This window comes from Dermacentor andersoni, chromosome 8 (assembly GCF_023375885.2).
Source record: "Dermacentor andersoni chromosome 8, qqDerAnde1_hic_scaffold, whole genome shotgun sequence".
NCBI lineage: Eukaryota > Metazoa > Arthropoda > Arachnida > Ixodida > Ixodidae > Dermacentor > Dermacentor andersoni.
In genome coordinates this window covers 20,608,922-20,623,563 of record NC_092821.1, presented here as the reverse complement: position 1 = coordinate 20,623,563, position 14,642 = coordinate 20,608,922, and the positions used below count along the sequence as shown (strand labels likewise).

The window sequence follows — 14,642 nt, the reverse complement described above, 5'->3', positions numbered from 1 at the left end:
GAATGTCAATCTGTTTCTTGTGTGATGTGGATTTACATGCACAGCACAGTAGTGGGCTCTAGGCTTTCACTAGAAATTCTTTATAGAGGTTTTTGTTTTACTTTTGGCACAGAACACTCGTTTTGCGCCTCGTATTTTCGGAAATACAGCCGCATAGAACGCGAGATACACAGAACACCAGCAGAGCTGTAGTGGCTCGTCAACAGCAGCTGATTCAGGACGACGTACGCTTTTAAACGGAACGCATTTTCTTTTCCAGCTTGCATATGTACGCACAGCACTGTTCAAAGAATAATTTTGTAGTACCCGCTACCTTCGCTTGAGCTTATTTTCTTCTGGCAACAAAGTACAAAACAGAACGATCATTTCAGCCCAGAAAACTGCAGTAAAGGCTGACTGTGCTGGGTTGAGGCGGTCGCGCGAACGTTGAGACATTCGCTGACCCTAGAACCGCCAACGCGACGACACCGCTACGCTGGGCGTCATTAAAAGTATACTAAAATTGAAATAACGCTCATTCTGAGATATCAGCGCTTACCTGAAATGAAGTGCTTGCCGCACACTCGGTAATGGTTTGCTGAGTCGTCCAAGTCCTTGCGGTTGATTCGACGAAGCCACTCCGCTCTCCTTCGAGCAGTCGTCTCTTCGGTTTTCTTACATTGGTTTTTCACAACCTTGGGTAGTGAAAAAAAGCCGACCTGCGCGACATTTTCGTCGCCTCGCTTCTTTTTTGTGTGGTTCTTGCAACCAAACACAACGCAGTTCACCATTCTCGCGTATGCAGCTGGTCGACGCCGCAGAAACGGGAAATATGCATAGCTAGTATTTACACTCACTGCAAAAGACACGACCGCACTGCGAACGCGTTGCTGAGACCGTTGGCAGATGCTGGCACACTTCAAAGACGAGTCGCTGCCGAGGTGAACTCGCAAATCAGAAAACATGGCTTCTTTACACGCCCTACCCGAGGGGAAAGGCCGCACGGACCGCAAGCATGGCGGACAAGCCGGAACGACGCTGGCGCCCTCTGGGGGATCAGTCCCAGTGCATACCTCCTATTGAAAGAGACAAGGTTTGTCAAACTTAAAGGGTCGCTGAAATGGTTTTTGGCCTATACATAGAGAGTATATTGCCTGGAGTGCTTTCTCACAAACATTTTGCAGCAGTGCATTATAATAAAGCAGCTACAAAAAAAATTGCCCTCATCTCAAGCCATGGTATTCCCCTGACAGTTTTGTACCTTGAGGCCATGGCCATGTCCCGCCTCCTTAGACACGTCATGCGATTGATTTGAACTTTGTATCCCCGCATCTCTCTCACACATTTCATCTCACTGCTGTTATGATTGCAGCCTCAACAAGTTTACATGGATACACTCACATTTCCCACAGCGTGCAGCCGCTGCAGCTTACTCCCTGCACGTGTCTGCAATGCAAGAAGATGAGCACAGCATAGTGCTTGCACCATTCATGTTTCTGCTACCAAAAAAGGTATGTATTACTACACCTATTTTTCATGTGAGAACTCCTCCACATTCCATAAGCTGCTATCACCACTGTAATACTGTTAACCTTTGTTGCATTCTTTGTGCCCCTCACCTGCTGCTTCATACTTTAACAGAGCCAACCTTTTTAAAAAAAGCTCGTTATTCTCTTCCTTCCCTCTTATGCATGCACAAATGCACATATACAGACAACAGCTTTAATCAGATGATTTGCATTCTCAGGCGGAAGTGTATCATTGGCTTCAAGAAATATCTACATGTCTAAGTTCTTTATTTTTACTACATTTATTCTTTGCATTTATTTTTACAAGCGAGCAAATTAGTATGTGTGAGTGTGCTATTAAATATAAGCTTAATGGGGCTGCTTGTTTAAAGCATTCCTGATGATGTGTGCGGAGGCAATCTGATTGTTCACTTGAGTGACATCACTCGCCCGTTCTGCTTAAAATGAGCGAAGGGAGCTGAAAACACAGGAAGTGGTGATGCTGTGATCTCTTAACAATGCAGATGTTCAAAACCCAATCATAAATTATCCACTTGACACAGAAAACTTAAATATGTCTGTTGATGATCAGAAGGACCTACCCTACCAACTCTATGCATTTGTAGACAACCTTCAAAATTGTTTAAACATCCTTTTAATCCTGTGGGCATGGCACATACAAACAAGTGTCGATGCAAACAAAGGACATAATACTTTATCAGGGTGCCCTTCTTCCAATAAAATTAATAGGTGATGATGGTCAAGAATCCAGGACATGCTCCCTCCTCAAAGCTCACCTCTATCCCTCTCTGCATAAAAAAAAAAGAAGGGGTGGGCGCTATGTTGGTGAGTAGGCGCCATCATGCCTGTAATGCACACAGCTCGAAAAACTGTTGCGAGGGTTAGTGTAGTCCGCGACAAGGCGTGCCTGAATGCGCTGTTGGAAGGATAAGAGGTCTTAGCACTGAGCTGGCTAAATAAACATACATGTCTAAGTAAATTCAAGGTGCACAATGAACAGCTCCATACTTCAAAATTTTACAACCCTTGCATAAAAGAAAAGAGAATTGTAGATGTATGCCAATCTGAGCAGCTTGTACATCAAGGACATTGAAGCTTATAAATGAGTTCTTACACCCTTTAGTCCTAGGGGTCTGCTCTTGCAACTGTTTGAAATATACCCAAGACTTTGCAAATGCTTCACTTTATGTAGCGCAATTCCTTCGCTATACCTGATCCTTTTCATATGCTTCAGTATATTCTAGCTCTGCACAGATACCTGTGTTTTGCCTTTAAAATCATGGACACCTGAGCCCTTTCCTTACCAATAATTTCTTCAATGTTATCTATGATTTTATTAATAAATGTGGTGCCTTCTGGGAAATTGAATGTAAAGTGGTGCCTCTTAGGGGGCAATAGCAGCAGAGGCCTCGACACCATTCTCACAGGATCCTTTGGAGGGCTGGCAATGATAGGCTGAGAGCCTCTAGATTATCAGTAAGAGATATGATATGTGGTGTTTATCAGCAAGAGAGATCTCCTCAGGCCCATGGACACCGAAGCTAATTCTGAAGAGACACTAGTTGTGCGTGGACGCTAATTGTGCAATTTTAGCCAGAAGACTTATGTGCAATATGTTTGTGGATTTGGACCCCTCCTAGCTGACCACCAAATTGGAGCTGGTTAAATACGATGTTAGAAACAAGCCAAGATAAATGCTCAGATAGTACGTTTGGCTGAGGCATATGCAAGGTAACTTTCATTCTATAACTCTTCAGAATTACATTTCGAAGCAAATTCAGGGATTCAGATGCAAGCTGCATTGCTGGTTCTTTAAATGACATTCAATACCCGGCACACTATAACACTGTCGCCCTTCACCACTGTGAGTCCACCTTAACAGCTTTGCTGTCAAAACTAATGAGGCTGCAAAGATGGTGCAGTTGCAAGAGAAAGAAGTGTACATGCTCTTGGAGAGAGAAGACCGACTGTGATTGGCTGCCATTTAACAAAGCAATGCAGGCATGAGAAATAAGTACCAGTTGGCAACAGCAAATAGTTTGAAGTGGGTGCTTCACCTTCTTGTTCCCCGTCCTTTTGTTTGTGCTGTTTTATTCAAAGTAGCTGGCTCTAGCCTGTTAAAAGATCTGCCAAACATTGTCTGCACAATCATGCTACAGCTGGACTTGAGGTGGCACGGTTGCTTTCACTTGAACTGGCAAAACAGCTTTTTACATAACGAGGCAATGCTGCAGCAGGAAAACTTGAGCTAGTTGGTGAATCTTCATTGCAGACAAAGCCACACTAAGTGAGACAAGGATTAAGTAAGGTATACATGCAAGCACTCACTAATAAATACTTGTCTATTAGTGAAAGAACAAGTATATAGACATGGAACAAATTGAAAAACGGAACTGGTGATAATAAAATCGTACCGACGTGAAGGCCACTTCCAGGTACATCAAAGAAGACACACAAAACCTTGCCACTTCAAAAGTAGAAAGCCCACACATGGTGCCAAAAACTAGTAGTAGTACAAACTTTATTTTTTCGGGGTAGTCTTGGGTGGTTGGTGAGCCCCTCAGTCCAGGCCTCCACTGGTCACTGCGGTTCACTGGGCTTGATTGAGAAGGGCTCTCTAGATCTTCACTAGCAAGCCAAACCTCCCACTGCCTGTTACTTGGCACTTGCATCATAAGGGGTGAATTCGAATTTGGAGGCCGTAGTTTGCCATCCATGTTACGTCGGCAAGAGTTGGCCACTCCCTGTACCAAAAACATGTATCTTCACAGAGTGGAGGGTGTATCTTACCGAGTATTTGGAACGAGGAAAAAAGGGACCGGGCTGCTCGGTTCCCTTTCTTCTTGTTCGTTACAATAAGAAGGTCCTTTATCTGGTAACAATGATGTCGTCAGGTAGCATGTGTGGGTTTACTGACCAGTTGCCTTCACTCAAAAGATCATGTACTTGTGATACCTGCGGCAAAAAGGATGTTCCACAGTAGTAAAACATAAATACCCTAACAAGTGGATAAGAAAACGGCGCCACGGTAGCTCAATTGGTAAAAGCATCGCACGCATAATGCGAAGATGTGGGTTCGTATCCCACCTGCAGCCAGTTGTTCTTTCATACACTTTCATTTCCAATTATCATTTTTTTAACTCGGTCAGTACAAGTAATTTCCCCTATGTTGTCCTTGGTGTCCTTGTTTGTTGGCGTCTTTTGATATGAGTATTTGGAGGTACGGATATGTGTTAGATTGTATATGGTGCCAGCCCCTCGCCTGATCTCCCGTAAGGTAGGGGTATGGCCGGCTGTATTTTTGCCTCTCTTTGGTTTTCGAGGATGTTGTGCGGGTGGATGGGGTGCTCCTCGAAAGGATCGACTGGTACTTGGATGCTTATTCCTCGAGCAGTTCGGTCCGTCCTCCCATTTCCCTCGAGTCCAGGGTGTACCAGGCACCACATCATTGCATGGTGCAATTCTAGGGTAGTGCCTAGTGTTCTGTGAATTTTGTGTGGGCTGATGCCTGTCATGAACAAACGGCATGCTGCCTGGGAGTCCGTCATGACCAATGCAGATTGTTCTTTTATGCCTGCATCTTGAAGGGTCAGTGCTATGGCTGCTGCCTCCGTGGTGCTGGTCGAAGGGGTCTGGATGGAGGCCATTATTGCTGTGGACTGAATGAGGGCTGCTATTGTGAATTTGTCTGTTGTCACTCTATGCGCGCCCATGTAGTACTATATGTCCGGATTGCTTCCATATTTGTTTCGTAAGGCCTTTCACCACACTTTTCTTCTGCCTGGGTAATGTTTCGTGCTCATATTGTTTGGGATTGGTGAAGCTAGAATTTTCTCTCATGTTTGTCCGGATAGCAAAACTGTTTTTTCCCACTGTTCTGTGCTCTCAGGAGATCTACCACCTTTTGCAGCAGGGCCCTTCCTTGTACTGTCGAATTCAGACATTCTATCTGCGCCACAACCACCATCGTGGCGTGTTCTTTATTTGTGTTGTAAATAACAAGAGTCTCCAGCCTCTCGGTGCTTGTGTTTTTTGGCAGCCCCAGGGCAGCCTTATACGCTGACTTAATTATGGAGTTCACTTTGGTCATTCCAGCCTTATTTAGTTTTTGAAAGAGGAGGCTATAGGTCGCGCTGCCTATAATGAATGCTTCCATGAGTATGACCGTCTATGCTTCTTTGAAGCCTCTTTGTTGTTTTGTGACCCTGTGAATCATTCGCCCCACATTCATAATAGTTTGTTTTAATGTTTATAGCATGTGTGATAAGTCGTCTTGTATCCACATGCCTAGTATTCCGAGTTTTTGTACCTCTCCAATTGTCTGTCCATACATTATTAAGCTTGTGTCCGGGTGCTCAGTCCTCCTTGAGTATTTGGCTTTCACTTGTATATATTTCGATTGTGCCGGTGCGTATTTCATGCCTGCCTCTCGAGAAAAGTGTTCCACTTGCTCAATCGTCTTCTGCAGTGTGTCCTCTCTTTCCCTGTTTGAGCCTGTGGTTGCCCATAGCGTGATGCCATCTGTGTATGTGACGAGCCCTAGCTCTCGGTCCTCCCCGAGAGCTAGTACCAATTTCTGCATCCCTATATTGAAGAGGAGTGGGGATAGGATGGTGCCTTGTGGAGTTCCTTGTGATGTGTGTAGATCTAGTTGACCCTATACAAATTGTTGCTGTTGTGTTCAATAACAAAGATCTTATGTAATTGTAAGTTCGTTCTCTGCATCCAGTTATCGAAAGCTTTTTTGATGTCTAGTGCTAGGATTATACTATCCTCACCTCTGTTTCATGGGTTGAGTGCTTTCTCTCTTAAGAGTAGGAAGATGTCTTGCTCTGAAATGTGTGGTCAAAAGCCGAACATGGAGTGTGGAAAGACTCGTCAATCTTTAATTTGCCTGCAAGAACACGTTTGGACTGCCTTCTCGAAAAGCATTCCTATGCATGAAGTGAGTGATATAGGTCGTTGATTTTGGTTGGTATTGGGTTTTGCTGGTTTTCGTATGAGAATTATGTTAGTTTCCTTCAATTCCCGTGGCACTGTACCAGAGTTCCATACGTTTTCGTTAAAAAAGTCTGTTAGTTGAGCTAATGTGTTGTGATTTAAGTTGCAAATGATAGCTATCGTGATTTGATCAGTACCTGGGGCAACGTTCTTTTTGAATGACTGCCGCTGCATAAACCTGCCACCATTACGGGGCTACTGAGTTTGTCATTTTTGATGCACCAGTATGTCCATGACGCGGCGTCCAGTTGTGATGTCTGTTCTGTGTTAAGATAAGTCTTCCTGAGGTGTTCTACGAGCTCCGCATCTGTTCCCTCTAACTTGCTGCTTATCTGTTGGAGGGTGGTGTTCACTACCATTTTGGTGTTTGAGGAGTCCATCACTTTTCTCAAGATAGTCCATGTTTTTTGGCGTGGAAGGTGCCTTGTAAAGAGTCACAGAACTGAAGCAAAAAACCAATAAACAGAAAAATATCTTGAGAGGAATCCAAGCTAAAGAAAAGCATGCTTTTGTATAAACCACAATTATTTTCCACTAAATGCAGCTGGTGGCTTGCTAGTGTTGTTGCCCTCTTCCCTTTTAATATAAGGCCTCCAATATTTCCATTGTGTTTGGGTTGTGCAGACTAATCAAAAGCAGTATCTCTCTGTTCAGATGGCATTCACATTTCCTCTTATGTCCTGGCAGTTGCTCCAAAAGCATTCAAGGATGATAAGTGTTTTTTAATTGCGCATTAACACAATGAGCAATTTGGTCAACATACACAAGTCTACAAGACATTAGCAGCTGTAAACAATGCCTGTTGAAAATTGCCAAACATGAAAATTGCCTAGCCTCTCAGAACACAAGACTGTAACCTGTATTAGGAAATAGCCTTCTTTACATTGCAAGACAAATTCTGAGCAGAGTTTCTTCAGAGGAATTATAACCTTATGCACACCCAGTGCCGTCATTTGGTTTCCGGGCACCCGGGACAGCTGCTCAACCTGCCCCACCCATCTTCTTTCTCTTGCCACATTGTCATATTTTTTAACGCACATATGGTAGAGTGAATATAAAATAACTTAAAAAGGCAGCACATTTATCTTTTATGCCCTGCTAACAATTCAACTTGCTGTTTTCCTTGCGACCTTATTGTGGAATTTTGCATTTTCTGCAGTTTCAGGCATTAAAATGCAATACTGATTAGCCCTGCTGCATGAACATCTTGCTTTGTATATTTCGGTAGGAGTTAAATGATTGGGAGCCCTTGCTTTAATGCTTGTCCCTTAATTTCCAAGATTTATTGCACCTGTTGAATGCAACAACTGATAAATTATATTCAGTCGTCAATCACGCAGACTTCACTAATTACAGTGAAAATGTTCCTTTATACATTAGCATATATTAAATGGCCCATTATCTATACCTTTGAGAATGGAGTAGCAATTTTCCAGAACTTTAGTAATGGACAAAGCCTTCCAACTTTCTGGTTTTCAGGACATCTCTGCTCATGGAAGCATGACGTTGAGCATGTGTGTGCAAAAGTTAGTGGCAGAGTGAACAAATAGAAAGAGACAATACATTTGACGGTCAGCGTTGCTTTATTCCAAAAGTAGGTGACAAGAGAGTGTTGGATTTGTAATTTCTGTTCCCCAGATTTTTTTGTTTATCATAACCAGACCAGGGTGATGTTACTTTTTAGTGGCAATGCTGATGTCACTGAACCACTGTTTACCACCTATGACATTGTGCGCTTATCCAACATGTACTGTTATGATATTTTACAATTACACAAATCACAGATTGAACACGACATATTTTATCCGAAGTTGCTAACCTCCACACCAACATTCAGTACTACCCTACACGACACCATGAATACTGGTCTGTCTTACCCACGTATGAAATGTTATTTTCAAACTCTAAAATATACTTTGCCTTCTTTACTAAACAGGCTTGACTTATCTTACACCTTGATCTATGAAATTTCTTATAATTCCCTTTTAAACATCTTTCGTAAATTTTTTTTCTCTTGTGCATTGCCGTGCCACTATTTCTCTCTTATTTGGATTAAATGTTTACAATGAGATGACATTGTATCTGTCTTATGGTTCATTTTATGCTGCACTGCGTGTTCTTTGTTTTTGAGTCTTCCTTATAAATAGATGTGCCCTGTGCTGTCTGTTTTTGTGTGTACTGCTGCACCAATGTACACATGGGGGAAGGGAACACCGTGAAGCTGCCAATCGGTGGCTTTTTTCCCTTCTGCTCAGCCATGTACCTATGTATGCATGTCTGGAATAAAGACTCGGACTCAGAGAAAATGGTGCCTGAAACAATGCAATAAATATTTTCGTTTTCAAGCTTTGCGAGTGGTCGCAACAGCATTCTAGCTATATTATCACCAGGATCAGCAGGTCATAAGCGGTAAATGATAAACAAGTCCTGACATTATGCCAGCTAATAACTGCCTTGCTCAAGGTGAACAACTGAACTATTTCATGGTGGCAGTGATTGGAAGCTTACTTCAATACTGACTGAACCAAATGCTATTTTGTTTCAGTGACCTAGAACAAACTAGGATTAGTAGGCTTTGTTATTGGTGAAAATGCATGTTTTCTGGTAAATGACTGGAGATGCATTTGCCCATGTAGAATCAAAACAGCGGAAACTAACGGGACATTGAAAAGATACATTAGAGTGGTTGTCGCATTTATGATGGGCAGGGCAGCTTCCCTAGCATTCCTGTTCTGTTTAGTGTTTAAAAGTTAGCTTGCTGCCTTGGTTTAGACATTTCATTCCTGCCCCACATTCGACCTCACATTATGTGTTCTTGTTGCCCCTGCCTTGAACCCCCCATCGTTTCCGTCGGTATATTTTGCCACACACAAAATAAATATTAAGTCACAAGTCAGTGCCGCGTCTGTCTCGTTTCTTTTTCCAATAAGTTTGCACTATTTTCATTCTAGAATACCTTGTAGGAACTAGGCCATCAAGAAAGTCTTTCGCAAATACCCTATTATTATTTGTGTTGCACAGCCCAGTTTGTCAGTCTACGTTAATGTATCATCTTTTGAACATTCTGCTTAAATTCTTCAATAATTTCGGTATTATGCACCCTTCTACAGGTCAGCACCACTACATATTCCATGTGAATAAATGTTACTATGCAGAAAGTGTTCACTTGTTTTACTTGAAGACCAAGCAATTTAAGTGATTATGCATGTCCTGACAAGGTAAAGTTAATAAAAAGTGACTAAACATATTTTTCAAAGAAAGGTTATATACACACACAATATACCACTGGTAATAACTACATCAATATGCATGCCACTACTATAGGTCCCATGACCAATGTGACTTGCCTGTTCTAAGCAGTACAGGCTATGTAGAGCAGTAAAATCAGCCAGCCTGTAGTCTGTCCAGTTTGCGTTCCTGCTGATTACATGTATGCAAACCAGAAAGCTTTCTACAGTTTTATGCTGAAGATTAAGGTTGCCTGACACTGCCTTACAATGTTCACAAGCGTCTAACTTACCTGAAGACACCATTTCTGTTAGCAAAAGTAGGTGAAAGGTAAATAAAAACCCATATACAGACATTGCTATAAAGGCCTTCTCCTTCACTACATTGTTCAATATGAAGAAGACTTCCCAAAGGGACGAAGCCAGTGCTATGTGCATGCACATTGCTCACCAACTGCAGTGGCTTCATATCGACACAGGCGACGTGCAAAGACATCCGTGGGCTTGAAGACAAGTGCATGCAAAGCACCACAGTCCAATAAAACTGCTCTTCCTGTATGCACAAATGGCATCATTGCTCCCACTACAAGGGTGATATGATGAGCCGGGATGCCATCATCCATCCCATACATAAACTGTCCCAATTCAAATAGCGTGAGACTCGACATTTCCTTGTTTGAATATGCTGTTCAGTTTGTGCATGTTATAGTACAAGCACACCACCAATGGGATTGAGCATTGTAAAAACAAAGTGCACTGCATTGCCTATACAAGCATGCTAACATTTGTGTGATAAATGTTTTTTTGACTCAAGGGCTTTTGCCTTGCATGGTGACCTACAGTGCCAAAATAAAGGTATAGGATTATTCTACAATATGGAGAAATTCGCTTTTCTACAGTAATGAAGATCACTAAATGATGTTACATCACCTAGAAGGTTACACTTGGTATAGTAGGCACAGAGGCTGTGCTCGCACATTTATTGGTGTGCAAGGGGAGGCCTGACTTTGATGTCAGGAGGGACTAGAACCAGGAACTTGCATGCCAACTTCACTGCTTTGTCTAAATGCATCTATACAGTGGAAATATGTCATGCCTGCCTGGCACAGTGCTATGTGGCATGAAAGGAAGCAATTGCTATCATGTCCTTTCACTCACACTAGTCTTTGACACACCAAGTGTTTGTGCCAACAGTGAGCCTCAAATGAATTGTTCTGGCACTTGCCAGTGCAAGGGGATACACATGTACAGAAACAAGTGCAGTAGCTGCTGGAGAATGCACTAGTAGCAGGAGTGAGCTGAAGGAGGAGTTAAGTGTCTCATAAAAATTATTGAATTCGCAGTGCTCACCTGCACTGAACCACATGTATTATCCTGTGATTCTGGATGTTGGCAACCTCGAGGTGAAATGTACCACTAAATCTGATGGAGGACAAATTCTGACACACATGCATTTTGCCAGATATTCCAGATTCAGAAAAGACTAAAAGACCAGAAGAAAGCTTGTAAAACTACAAAATGGAAACTTTATGTGATAAATCACAGGTTGTTTCTTGTAAAGAAGCACCTGCACTGACAAAAGCTGCAGTAAACATTAAACAAAATGAGTGCACTGATGTTACACAAATAATAAACACGATTTCACTACACAGGTGAAGGCAGTGCTGCCTCATCTCCAACCATTGTTCTCACCTTTTGCTCTCCTATTAGCCACATAAGCGCTACATATTAAAGGGAAGCTGAAGAGTTTTCCAGAAAAAATGAGTGATGAGCTGTACGTAATGGTTTTCAACCCTCCGAATCCGAATATCGCATCGAAATTGAGCGGAAGAAAGCGCAAACAGATTTTATTTCGATGAAAAGTGCAGCAGCAGACTCGGGCAGCTCGTGCGCCTCGTTTTCGCCTGTGATTGGTCGGGCGCCTCGTGACGTCAACACTGGTGTTCGTCCGGACCGGCCGCTGCCACCACACATGAAGCACGGTGCAAGGTGGTTTGGCGCTGTAGATTGACGAGACGGTAATGGTAAATTTCGAGAGCTTGCATTTCTCTGAGAAGTTCGGCGTCTCTCCCTACATGTATGCGTAGCCGGCCTCTCCAAGAAGCAAAAGATGCTGGTAGCAAGCAGTAATTCGGCGCGAACCAAAGCGAAGTGTTAGCATCTCCTCGTGTTATAAATGTTCTTTGGTGAGTATATTTTTTGCAAGGCTGTATTCAGCGATCCAGTGAGTTCGTTTCCGGGCAAACAACTGTACTGTTATGTTCCTGCATGCCTCCTCGTGGAATGTAAGGAGGGATGCGATCGTCGGCATTTGTGCGCTGCCCCAAGGCTGTCGGCAATCTACACAGACAGTTTACACGCGGGAAACGTTTTTCGGCTCTTGTAGCACGTGTAGTGGCCTTCATCAGCGTGCCATCCGCACGCTAATCATAACCGGAGCCGTAAAGGTGGCGAATTCCTTGGGCTACGTGAGACATCCAGTTTCTCTCTGCGCGAGGGGGAGCGCAGCGTCTTGGCGTGCGTCGGCTTTCAAACACATGAAAACTTTACACTTGCACTGCATTATGGTAGCTGCATGTTGGCTGTTTCACAAGATACTTTCGAATAGAAAATTAACGGCGGTTTGTGACGAAACCTGCGTCAAGCGTGGGAGATGAACATGTACTTTCCGTTCAGCGAGCTAACACGAAGGAGTTAGCAATAAATCAAAATCCAGGCTTGGACGAGTTCGTGTATTCATAAGGTCTTCCAAGACCAGTTACGATCCGTCCGCCGGCACCCGTCCCGCCTTTGTGCGTTCGTTGCCTCGACCTTTTCGAGCTGTGTTTGGAAACCTGCCAGCAGAAAGTCGTACTCTCACTCATTCACGCCTTATTGATAAACTCTGGTAGTAATCATCGACACGGAAGTGGTTAGAGCACAGCACTGTTGTTCTTGAGCGCTTGAAACTCTTTCGTTTCACAGCAGCCTCCCACTTAGCTGCAAGCTTCTTGTCTTGCGGGGAGTAATGGAACATCGTCGCGGCCGCTGGTGTTCGTGCAACCGTAGACTACACATAACGCCGAAATGATCGGCCCACCACTTCAATTGATGCTGCGCACGTCAACTACCACTCTACATACACACAAACAAAGGAATGCAGGCTCGAGCGAGGCAGATTATGACGGCACGCACGCAGAAACAAGCGCGGTCAGGCACGGTCGCGGAGACTGCGAAGGTGCGGAACATCAGTGCTGACGTCACTACGCCGCGGTTTCCGGTCTCCGCTCGCATCGTCAGCAGCAGCGCGCGGCGCTCAACGGGGGGCGGAGCGACAGCGCAATTTTAACCGGCGATTACGTCGTTCCTAAGTGAAAAATCCCGCCCAGAATTTTACGTGCATGGTTTATAAGGTTCCCGCATCCGTATATGAGCGTGTGATTGAATTCGACAGACTGTTCAGCTTCCCTTTAAGACATCGTATCAATGTTTAGGGCAATATGCCTTTGTCACTGGCTAACTTAGTTATATAATAAAGAGGTACGTACGTGTACCAGCATTAGAGTTCTCTTCAGCTCCTACTTCGTGACTCATGAGCAGGCCGTGTTTCCAAAAGGCCGGATCCAGCTCCACAGGGCAACCACTGGACTGCAGTTTCTTACAGGAGCATGGATGTCTGCATAAATAAAGTTTCCCATTTTTTACACACTGCATGTGCCCAGAGTTTTTATTAATCTTTTACCCGCGGACGCAGGCGTACGTTATCCTTTTCATTCAACAAAGAGGTGTAAATATCGACGAAAAGCTATTGAATGTGTTTTCGATCCGCAGTCACCGAGCAGGCTCGAGCGCCGCACCATGCCGGTTCTCTACTGTTAGCTTCGCCGTAACGCACCGGTGTTACGCCGTCAAGCATACGCAATGTATTGCGGTGAAGCATACCAAGAGTGTAAAGGGGCCATTGTTGCTGGATATACTCGCGGCGCTCGCCGTCGCGTCCTCTGTCACAGTACAAACACAGACACACCTGATAAATGTACTGGCAGGCTTTGAGAGATATTTCGGACCTAGCTGTGGTGATTTGAGCGCTTGTTTCGCCAACCTGGCACGCTCTCTATGTATTCAAGATCGTAACGGGAATTCTGTACGCGCTCCTTAATTATATACAAGCACGCACGCGCCTCAGAGTAACTACGAATTTGTACCGCGTAGCTGGTCAGTGTTGCTGTACAGCTTTGGCAAGGGTCTATATAGAGCTATGAAACACTGCATGGTGACGTCGATTTTTCACACTTCATAGGGCACGAAATGTGCTTCAATTCGTCGAAGCGTCGATCAGCGCGGCTTAATGTTTTGCCAGTGTTGCTGCACAGCTGTCAGAATTATCTAGAACTATTAAAGTGCTTAGCGACGTTCAGTTTTCTTACTTTCACATACAAAGTATTTTCCGTTCCCGCGCGAATCTGAAGTGTGCGGTACGCTCAACGACGCTCATGGACGGTACATCGGCACGATAATGCTTTGGTATTATTTAAAGTCATCCGAGAAGACATCTCACTTCCAAACGTATCCCCTTGAATTTAACAACCTACCGTCGCGACAAAACGCACCTCGGACACGGTTTCTTCGCGGCGCCAGCGAAGCCACAAACACCACCTATGCGAAGCTTCGGCCGATACTGTGACGCCAGATCGCCAGGTTTGAATGGAGAAAACAACGTTCTCCTCCACAGTACCTAGTACCACGGCCGCTCGATGAAAACGCACAGGTGCGGCCAGCCGTATGCGGCGGAGACGGCGCATCTCGCCTAGTGTTCCGGGCCACCGCAGCGGCGCCACCATTAGGGGAGAGCAGCCGGAGATATTTGCGGCGGATCGCAACGCGACAGCGCAGCTCGCCTGCTCTCGCCGCTATTTAAAGGGCGACA

At 44.3% G+C, this 14,642-nt stretch overlaps 1 long non-coding RNA gene across 2 annotated transcripts in view; it reads right to left on the bottom strand.

The window, feature by feature from the left end:
- Positions 1–14,388, bottom strand: part of LOC129383605 (uncharacterized) — a 52,986-nt gene extending 38,598 nt beyond the window's left edge. The window contains exons 1-2 of one of the 2 annotated variants that reach the window (XR_008611472.2): positions 14,326–14,388; positions 13,264–13,391 (exon numbers count right to left, since the gene is read on the bottom strand). This is a non-coding gene — a long non-coding RNA (uncharacterized lncRNA). Of the gene's footprint in view, positions 1–13,263; positions 13,392–14,307 lie in introns of both variants that reach the window. The other variant, XR_008611473.2, reaches the window with a different exon arrangement.
- Positions 14,389–14,642: the final 254 nt, after the last annotated feature.